This window comes from Petaurus breviceps, unplaced genomic scaffold, assembly GCF_028583685.1.
Source record: "Petaurus breviceps papuanus isolate PSGF00001 unplaced genomic scaffold, PetGlider_PUasm1.0 91023, whole genome shotgun sequence".
In the NCBI taxonomy this organism is placed as follows: domain Eukaryota; kingdom Metazoa; phylum Chordata; class Mammalia; order Diprotodontia; family Petauridae; genus Petaurus; species Petaurus breviceps.
Window position 1 is genome coordinate 7123315 of NW_027187398.1, and position 9647 is coordinate 7132961.

A 9647-nucleotide genomic window follows, 5' to 3' on the forward strand; every position below is an offset into this window, starting at 1 on the left:
ATATTAGATTTTCCAATAAGTTAACACATGAAAGAGCTCATATCTTTTACTAATTACTTGCTCTTAGCATAGAAACCTGTTATAGAAGGAAAAAGCAGGAACATGTGCCATTCCAAATGTGCCAGGAGAAAACATCCTTGGCTCTGTGTAAATTCAGGTATGGTTACAGATATTCCATCTCATGCAGCATCTGTTCCATCTCATAACTAGACTCAGGAATAGGTGGGAAATATTCCTTTTCAAAGGAACCTCATGGGTAAATTGAGCCAGGAGGGATCCCATCCCAGACAGAAGCTAAGATTGTCCCTTTGGCCTTTTCCAAATGTAGACTTCCACCTGTTGACAGTACAGGATTACATTCCTCTGAGTAGCTAGTGGCAGTTTCTCTCAGACATTGATTTAATGCAGACAACTATACTCAAATTCAGACTCAAAATAAAATTTAGTTATGATCCCAAGTGCTTTTTACCTTAAACAACAAGGTTCTCCAATCACAGCTCAGAGCCAGTTATAATTATTTCTATTCTCATGGGGCTGCAATAAGCAATAAAAATGTATCAGATCTTATAATGTAAGGAATTCCATTTACCATCCTTCTAAAATATAAAAGCCAATTTATAAAAATCCTTTTTAATCTTTACAACTTCTTAGCAAGTTAGGTTTATTTAAAAACTACATATCCTTTCTCAGGCTGAATGGCCTTGCCTGGAGATAGTTTCTAGGGAATTTGACAGTCTTACAACATAAGGAAAATTTATATGAATTGCAAGCAGGAGAGACTGCTCTGAATGGGCAGAACTAGTCAGACAAGTTTTCATCCAGTTAATTTCCTCTTTTCCACATACAATAATCAATTAAAAATTATAGGTTTTAGCATTAAAACATTAGCCCCAAATAGCTTAATTAATAGTTTTACAAGTTTTTCTAAATAGCAGATATGCATATTACAAATCAGGGTTAAAATAACACTACTGGTCTTACACAATTTTTCTCCTCACTCAGGTTTTACAATATACAGCGTAGAAAGACAACAATATTATAAACTGTGAGATGACATTAATTGCATTTCCAAATTATGTATAAGAATGATTGATCTTACCAAGTGAAGAGGCTAGTTGACTTCTGACCTCATTTTCTCCTCTCTTTTCCTCATCTCACCACTTTACAGATGAATTGAGACTCAGGGTTAAGTGATTTATACTAGGTCACACAACTAGTCAGTGCAGAGTTCGGAACACACTGTTTCTCACTGACAAGCTTTTTTCTCACTTTCCTGATTTTCTCTCTTTCATCTTTCTCTTAGTTTTCTCTCTGGTTTTCCTCTTTTTGCTCTATATTCTGGGGTGTTTTCTCCCTGCTCCATTGTTTTCCAGGAGTCCTAAACAACCTTCTTTAATTCCTTTGCACTGGAACAAGAAAAGTGATTATTTGCAGCAAGGGAGAAACCTCTTAGATGGTAGTGAAGTTGGGGCTTCATGATATAGAGTAAACTATATTTCAGGGGAAAACCCTCCATTTTTCCAAATTCATCACACACAAAACACATTGTCAGCTTATACTGTATCAAATAAACCTCTATGAATGCTTAGCTGTAGCAGACCCTGGTTATGGGATGGTGGATTTGGGAGAAAAAGGGCAGTGCTCAACTGGGGAGTGCCAGGAGATTTTTAGCCTGGAGCATTGAGGAGAGGGTTTGGGAAACTTGAAGTAAAAACCGCAAGGCTCTGCTTACTTAGAGGGATGGGCTTCAGGGTACCTGGGGATCTAAAACTATTGCTGGTGGGAACTAGGTCAAGTACCCTTTTACTAAACTATTTAGGCTGTGGAAAGAATGTAATTTTAGGCTAAATAGCTCAAATCTAACACACACTTTAATAGCTCAGATGTATCCCAGGCTTAGTATAAGGGATAATCATTAACTTGTGTTTGTACCTTTGTTTCACAAGCTTCTTTTCCCTTGTCTAACTGTTCTCATGCCATTCAGAAAAAATGTTCTATTCCAGGGATTTAACCTTTCAGGTAGGCAGATGACAAGCCTGTGTAGCTCCGATGTAGCTACTGTGCCTTCCCCGCCTTTATTTTTTGGAGGAGATTAATGCAACTTAATTTCACTGCAGCCCCAGCTCAGTTATAGCCAGGACAACAGGGAGAAAAAAATCTTAATGGTTCAAACCTCTTATTGCCTCCTCAGCTCTGTCAGAGCTGGATGACGGGGAGGGCTCTGTAGCCCTAGCTAAGAAGAACTGGGACCACAGGGAAGAGAATCTTAGCAGTTGTAACTTGTCACCATGGCACTAGTTTGGTCAGAGCTGCATCACAGTGAGAAGGCACCGTAGTCCCTAGCCTTGTCAGAGGTAGGACTACAGGGAGGAGAATCTTAGTGGATTTTTCTTTTTAACCTTTAGCTCAAATAAACTTTTCTTAGGTGTTCATTCCTTTAAAATTTCAGGCCTACTTCAAGACTTTAAGAGAAACTGTTTCTCATACAACACAGATAATACAACTGTTTACCAGTAACAATTATGGTCTTAAATTTGAACTTTGAAATAAAAACAATTGAATAACCAATCTGGTGACCTTAAACTTCAGTTTTTGTAGATAAACTATAATTTTTCTTGGTGCCAAATCCTAACCAGAATGAATTCAATTACCTGGATCTATATTCCCAGTGATGTACAGTTCTCTTTCTGTGACCCAGGAAAGGGTTAAGTGGTAGTCCTATTTCAAAGTGCAGCTTGGAAACCTACTTCTCTTTGATCATTGAAGTGACCCCTTTTCCCTTAGATTTTAGGGGAGAAATTTCCCATTCTCTCTCTGTCCATTTGTCTTTCTACTTTGAGAACTTTGGCTGAAGTTCAAGGAGTAGAGGGAGAAATGGTATTTTGCCAACTACCTGTCTTTAAGAGACTTTCAATCTTTCTAGCTCAGGTACAGCACTCTTTTGGCTGCTTTTTTGAATCTTACAGGATGGTAGATTTAGACATTTCTTTACACATACAGACAGAATATACAGAAAACGCAGCAGAGCAAAAGGAAGAAGGCTTCATCCTTTTTACCTGCCTGGAGCTACGGGGCCGGTAGGCTCAATGAAGGCATCACCAGTATCCCAGAGACAGGATATACACAAAACAACACACAAAATACATGCTTTGTCTCTCCTGTGGCTCCTTGCACTGAAAGTTTGGATTTTGAAAGGGGGCTCAGGGGAACCTTTTGAGAAGTGGAGAAAGTGCACTCCCTCTCCCTGGGGACTCCAGGTAGAGCAACTGAGATTCCTCAGGAAGAGAGCAGGTCAGAATCAGCTGCAGATAGGATGTTGGGAGCCAGGCCCCCCCATTTGGTTTTTCAAAGGGAGGACTGAATTAGGGTTACGGGATGGACAGGCGTTTTTCTAGTGGCCCCTCTGTTTGCAGTAGGCACACTGATCTTGTTCCAGTGGTTGCTGATGGAATGATTCACGACCACCTCCTCCCTCTTGCAGGGGATGTATTTCCGTGGACGGCAGGGTTCTTTGTTCTGGGAGGGGAAAGTGCCTATTTCAGTCAAAACCGCCACCACTGCCCTGACCATGCGTTCGTTCAGCTTTTGGACTTTGGCAGTGGCTCCCTGGGCTGAGACTTGGAGCCGAATAGTACTGGGGCCCTCTTTGGCTTAAGGGGGTTTTGCCCCCCTGGGGCACAGATATTTGTTGGCTCATAAATGCAAGTAGAGACAAAATGAGACAAAAATTAAAATTACAAAGACAATTAAGATCACAGATGATGGTTGGTCCATAAATATAGTCAGAAATAGGATGAAACAAGAGTTAAAGTCACAGAAACACAGGTAGACAGCACAATTAAAATTACAGCTACACCTAGTGACCAAAAAGAAAAACAGCGACATCTAGTGACAGATACAAAGAAAAACATGAACCCAATAAAAGTAAAGGTTACAGAGACAATTAAGAAACAATTATGATTACCAGATAGAAATATAGAGGAATGGAAAACAGGGTACTCCGACAGTGTCCCATGGAGACCAGTAAGGGCATCTATGCCGTGTACAGCTCAGCCTCTTACCATTACAGGAGCGCTCAACAGAAACAGGTCACAGAACCCTCATTGAACTGAATTGAAAGGATTTGGGATGGACTCAGGTTTCTGGTTCACTCAGGAAGAGAGTACAAGCCAGGGGCCGAGGAATTTCACTCGGTGTCCACCGCCCCTAGGTCAGATTGCCCTCCTGGCCTTCCAGGGAGCCTGGTCCAGCTGTCAATACAGAGTCAAAGGCTATCTTGGTGAGACCTCCAAAATGTAGTGGACAACCGAGAAACAGGACAGCACTGCCAATTGAAATTTAATAGGAGTATTTATTAACCACAGTGACTGCCTCCCTAATAAGGAAGACAGCATTGAGTCTTCTGTAAGATGCATTTTTATAGACCTAGGTGTTGCTAATAAACAGTGTGGTTCCAAGGGGGGTGGGGGGCACCATTTCTAGTAAAGTCTTGGGTACCTAACAAGAACAGATTTGTATCTGGGTTACCAAGAACAGACTTGTATCTGAGGTATGTTTCTAGCAACACAGGTGAAATGTTCCCTCACTATTATGGCTTATTAGGTGGTTTCCAGTACCCCTGGTAGGGGTCCCCTTCTAGCAGGTTTAGGGGGGCTTTGGTGTATAATTTCTGATGGGCATTTCAGTCCATTGGTTCTAATGGTTCCAGGAAATATTCATTTATGTCTCGAAGTATAGTGACTGGAGTTTTAAAAAATGATTATTTTTCAGCCAATCCAATGATTCCTTTTTTCTAAAAATTATTTTTACAAGCATTAATTTCCCACTCACTGCCCCTCCTTTGCTTGAACAATTAAAATAACAAAAATAAAAACCTTATAACAAATATACAGAATCCAGCAAAAGAAATTTCCAGAGCCTATGTCCAAAGATGTATGTGACTCTGTACTTTAATTCCAAAACCTCTTTGAGGGAGGTAGGTATAGTATTTCATCTTCAGTCCTCTAAGTTCAACAATTCTTTTTTTTTTTTTTAAAGCAATCGGGGTTAAGTAACTTGCTCAAGGTTACACGGCCAGTTAATTCTGGGTGCGTTGCTGAGTGTCTGAGCCCGGGATTCGATCTCCAGGTCGTCCCAACACTGGAGCCGGTACTCTTACTCGCTGAGTCACCTGGCCGCCCCTCAAGTTCAACAATTCTTACATTATCTTTCCTTGACTGTTTATGTTTTTTATTTCAGTTTTCTAATATTTATTGTCTTTTTGAGCAACTGATTTCTGTTTGCTCTAGTCTCATTCTCAGGAAGTCCAATTTTGGGGTAAGTTTTACCATTCTCTCTTCTAAACTATTTATTCTAATATTTTTCCTCCAGAGCCTTAATTTCATTTTCCTTATTCATTGTTTCATTTCTTCTAAGTATACTAAGTAACACTAAGTAGTCCTTGTGGGAAATCTATATTTTTTGTTGAGTTTGCTGTTATTACAGAATTGTCATTCTCTTTAGATTTGTAATAATTTTTTTAATACTGGTCAGTATTTTTTTTTAATTATTCATCTCTCCAGCTTTAGTTCCTGAATTGGACCTTTATCTTAGGGCCAGGCACCATCCTTTGCTGCACTTTGGACTATGGTGCTTGGCCCTATTTGATCTTGCCCTGGGTTTCCTGCATTCCTGTGCTGACTTTCACTTCCCAGGGACAAGTATAACCACTCCTGGGTTTTTTTAATTCAGAGCACTGGATCTTCAAGGCTTTCCCTGGCATCTCAGGACAAAGTTCTAGGGAAGTCCAAGCCCCAGTTTGAGTGATTCTTTGCCTTGCTTATTGCTGCCACTTGCTACCTGGGCTTCTAAGGTCATCATTCTGAGACTTTCTGACCACCTTGGGGTTTTCTCAGGGGAGGCCTCTGCTTTTGCTTCAAAGGCTACATGTGGCACTGGCCCACTCTGGTCCCATTGGGAGGCTATCCTGTGCTGACTCTAGTTTTGGTGATGCCTCTATTGCCTGTGGGCTTCTGGCAGACTTTTGTGGAGTTCTGGGGTGAGAGAAGTCATGGTAGTTCCTCACTGGATTTTTTTGAGGGGGAGGGCAATTGGGGTTAAGTGACTTGCCCGAGGTCTCATGGCTAGTTTTTGTGTTAAGTGTCTGAGGCTGGATTTGAACTCTGGTCCTCCTGACTCCAGAGCCAGTGCTCTATTCACAGCACCACCTAGCCACCCCACCTGACTGGATTTTTTGATAATTATTCAGACTGGTGTAAAATTTAGGACTTTACTGGAATAGACATTTGGGAGCTGGACCGTCTGCCTTCCCTTCAGGCAGCCATCTTTTACATAAAGGGAAATATAGGTGCAAAGATGAAATGACTTGTCCAAGGTTATACTGGGGATTAAGTGACATAGGTAGGATATGAACCTGGGTTTAACTTCAAGTCTAATTTATTTTTCACTGTACCATACTTCCTTTTAGATAAGGCAATTATTGTTTAAAATGGAGGGATGTACTGAGTAAAGAATTAGAGGAGAAACAAACTTTAAGGGGGAAAAATTACATATAAGAACCAGAGTGGAAGATGGAAGAGAACAGAAACCATAAGAAGATCCCAAAAATAATATTGCCCCATCTATATCAAAACTACTTTGAATTCAATAAAAGCTAGGATCAATTTCCCTTATCTATCACTTGTTATTACATCTGAATCATTATGACTAGCTCATGACTTCTTTAAAAAGTCAGTGAGGGGGGTGGCTAGGTGACACAGTGAGTAGAGCACTAGTCCTGGAGTAAGGAGGACATGAGTTTGAATCCAGTCTCAAACACCTAATACTTACTAGCTGTGTGACCTTGGACAAGTCACTTGACCCCAATTGCCCTACCTTCCCCCCTCCAAAAAGAAAAAAAAGTCAGTGAGTGTTGGGGGACAGTCTTCCCATGAGTGTATTGTTACCATCAGTATCATTCAGTGGTCATGCAGAAATGGAAATTGACCTCAGTTTCCTCATCTACTAAGTGGAAATAATGTCTACCCCATCTCCTGTATAGGCATGTGCTCAGTGTGTAATTGGCTAATTTACATGTGAGGAAAGTGCTTTGTCACTGGAATGCTGTATGTAAAATGATAAATATCTTGTTATTTTTACCTAGGTGAAGTGAGGTTGAAAGGAATGTGAAGGCAAGCTTTATTTCCAGGGCTGCCCATTAGGTGATGAATTCTTTGGCCCTGGCAACCCATAAAATAAAAACACAAAATGGTCCTCAGTCTTCTGCAGACATGCCTCAAACTTCTACAGCCAGTGGCAGATTGAATGTATGAATGAATGTGTTTGTTAAATTGTATGTGCAAGCATTGGCTGAGCAGAAAAGTGTCCAGGAAATGTGGCAGAGAGTGCTTAGAATTAGGCAGTTTTTAAACTCTATGAACTTTAACTTAGAAGATGGGACTCTAAATGTGAGATTCTTGTCCTGTGTATGACCAATGAGTGCCTATACTGCTGAAGGTATATAAATATAAAGATATATAGATTGTCCAAGATATGATATACAATATATAATAATATAATAATAAGATATACATAGATATAAAGATATCCATCTTTACATTCTTGGTGTAATTCAAGCCAGAAGAAAATGAAAGAAATTACAACTAATTGGAAAGGTAGTTCACAGGGGCACCTTAGAGAGAGAGAGAGAGAGAGAGAGAGAGAGAGAGAGAGAGAGAGAGAGAGAGAGAGAGAGAGAGGAGAAGAAAGAAAAAGGAGTTCGAAAAGTTGATCTTCTACCCAGAGGCAACAAGAACTATTTTGTGAAATTTAGCCACTTGGTATTATAGTGCTTATGAAAAAATGTTTTCAAAAGATGACTATGAAAATGCAATTTATGTACCAGCATTAGTTGCAGAGGATGAAAAAGTAAAGACATTTTACAAAGAACTTACTAATACCACAACAAATTAAATCAATATATACCTTGATATCTGATGATGTCAGTGTAAAATTGGGAATAGTTGAGGAATACAATAGAAAGTGTGGGTCAGGAAGAAGGAATATGAGAAGCCAATGACTTGTAGACCACACAGAAAATTTATGAATTTGTATCATGAATAATTTTTTTCTCTTTCTTATTTTGTAGTTTACATCATTCATTTCCACAAGATTGTGAGTTACAAATTTTCTCCCAATTTTTCCCTACCCACCACCCTAAAACAGCAATCCCACTGAATATCCCCTCCCCCAATCTGCTTTCTCATATCTTTCCCTACCCTCCCTCCAATTTACCAGTAGCACACAGTGGATTTCTATGCCCCAGTGCCTGTATATCTCATTTCCCAGTTACATGTAAAATAATAATAATATATATATTTAAACATTTGATTTTAAAACTTTGAATTCCAGGTTCTATCCCTTCCTCCCTAGCCACACACCCTCACTGGGAAGATAAGCAATTCAATATAGGTTGTACATATGTAGCTATGCAAAACATTTCCATAGTGGATATATTATGAAAGACTGACTATATTTCCCTCCATCCAATCCCACACCCCACTTGTTCATTTCTCCACTTTGATCCTGTCCCTTTTCAAAAGTGGGTGCTTCCAAGTTCCCTCCCCCCCAGCCTACCTTCCCTTCCATTATCCCCCCTCTCATCCCCTTCTCCCTTGCTCTCCTGTAGGGTGAGATACCCTATTTAGTGTGTATGTCATTCCCTCCCTAAGCCAAATTCAATGAGAGTAAGGTTGACTCATTCCCTTTTGCCTTCCTGTTCTTCCCCTCCATTGTAATAGTTTTCCCTTGCCTCTTCTACATGAGATAGTTTACCCAGTTCTGTCTCTGCCCATCTCCTCTCATTATATTCCTCTCTCACCTCTCAATTTCACCTTTTAAATATCATCCCTTCCTACTCAATTGGTCCTATGCCCTCTGTCTATATATACCTGTACACATATATACACACACTCACATATGTATTAATATGCCCACATACCCTCCTATATAGACATATGTATGTATGTATACATATATATGTATATGTGTGTGTGCGTGTATAAACACACACACATTTCTATTCCCTTCCACAATTCTCATGTTGAGAAAAATTTCATCAGTTACAGTTATTGTTTTTCCATGTAGGAATGTTAATAGTTCAACTTTGATAAGTTCCTTATGATTTCTTTTCCCTGTTTACCTTCTCTTGCTTCTTGTATTTGAATGTCAAATTTTCTATTCAACTCTTGTTTTTCCACCAAGAATGCTTGAAAGTCCTCTATTCCACTGAATGACTGTATTTTCCCCTGAAACATGATACTCAGTTTTCTGGGTAGGTGATTCTTGGTTTTGATCCCAGCTCTTTTGACCTCCAGAATATCAAATTCCAAGCCCTTCCATCCCTCAGTGTCAAAGCTGCCAGATCCTGGGTTATCCTGATTGTGTTTCCACAATATTGAAATTGTTTCTTCCTGGCTGCTTGTAATATTTTCTCCTTGATCTGGGAACTCCAGAAGCTGGCTATAATATTCCTAGGAGTTTTCTTTTTGGGATCTTTTTCAGGAGGTGATCGGTAGATTCTTTCAAGCTCTATTTTGCCCTCTGAGTCTAAAACATCAGGGCAATTTTCCTTGAGAATTTCTTGAAGGATGATTTCTAGGTTCTCTTTT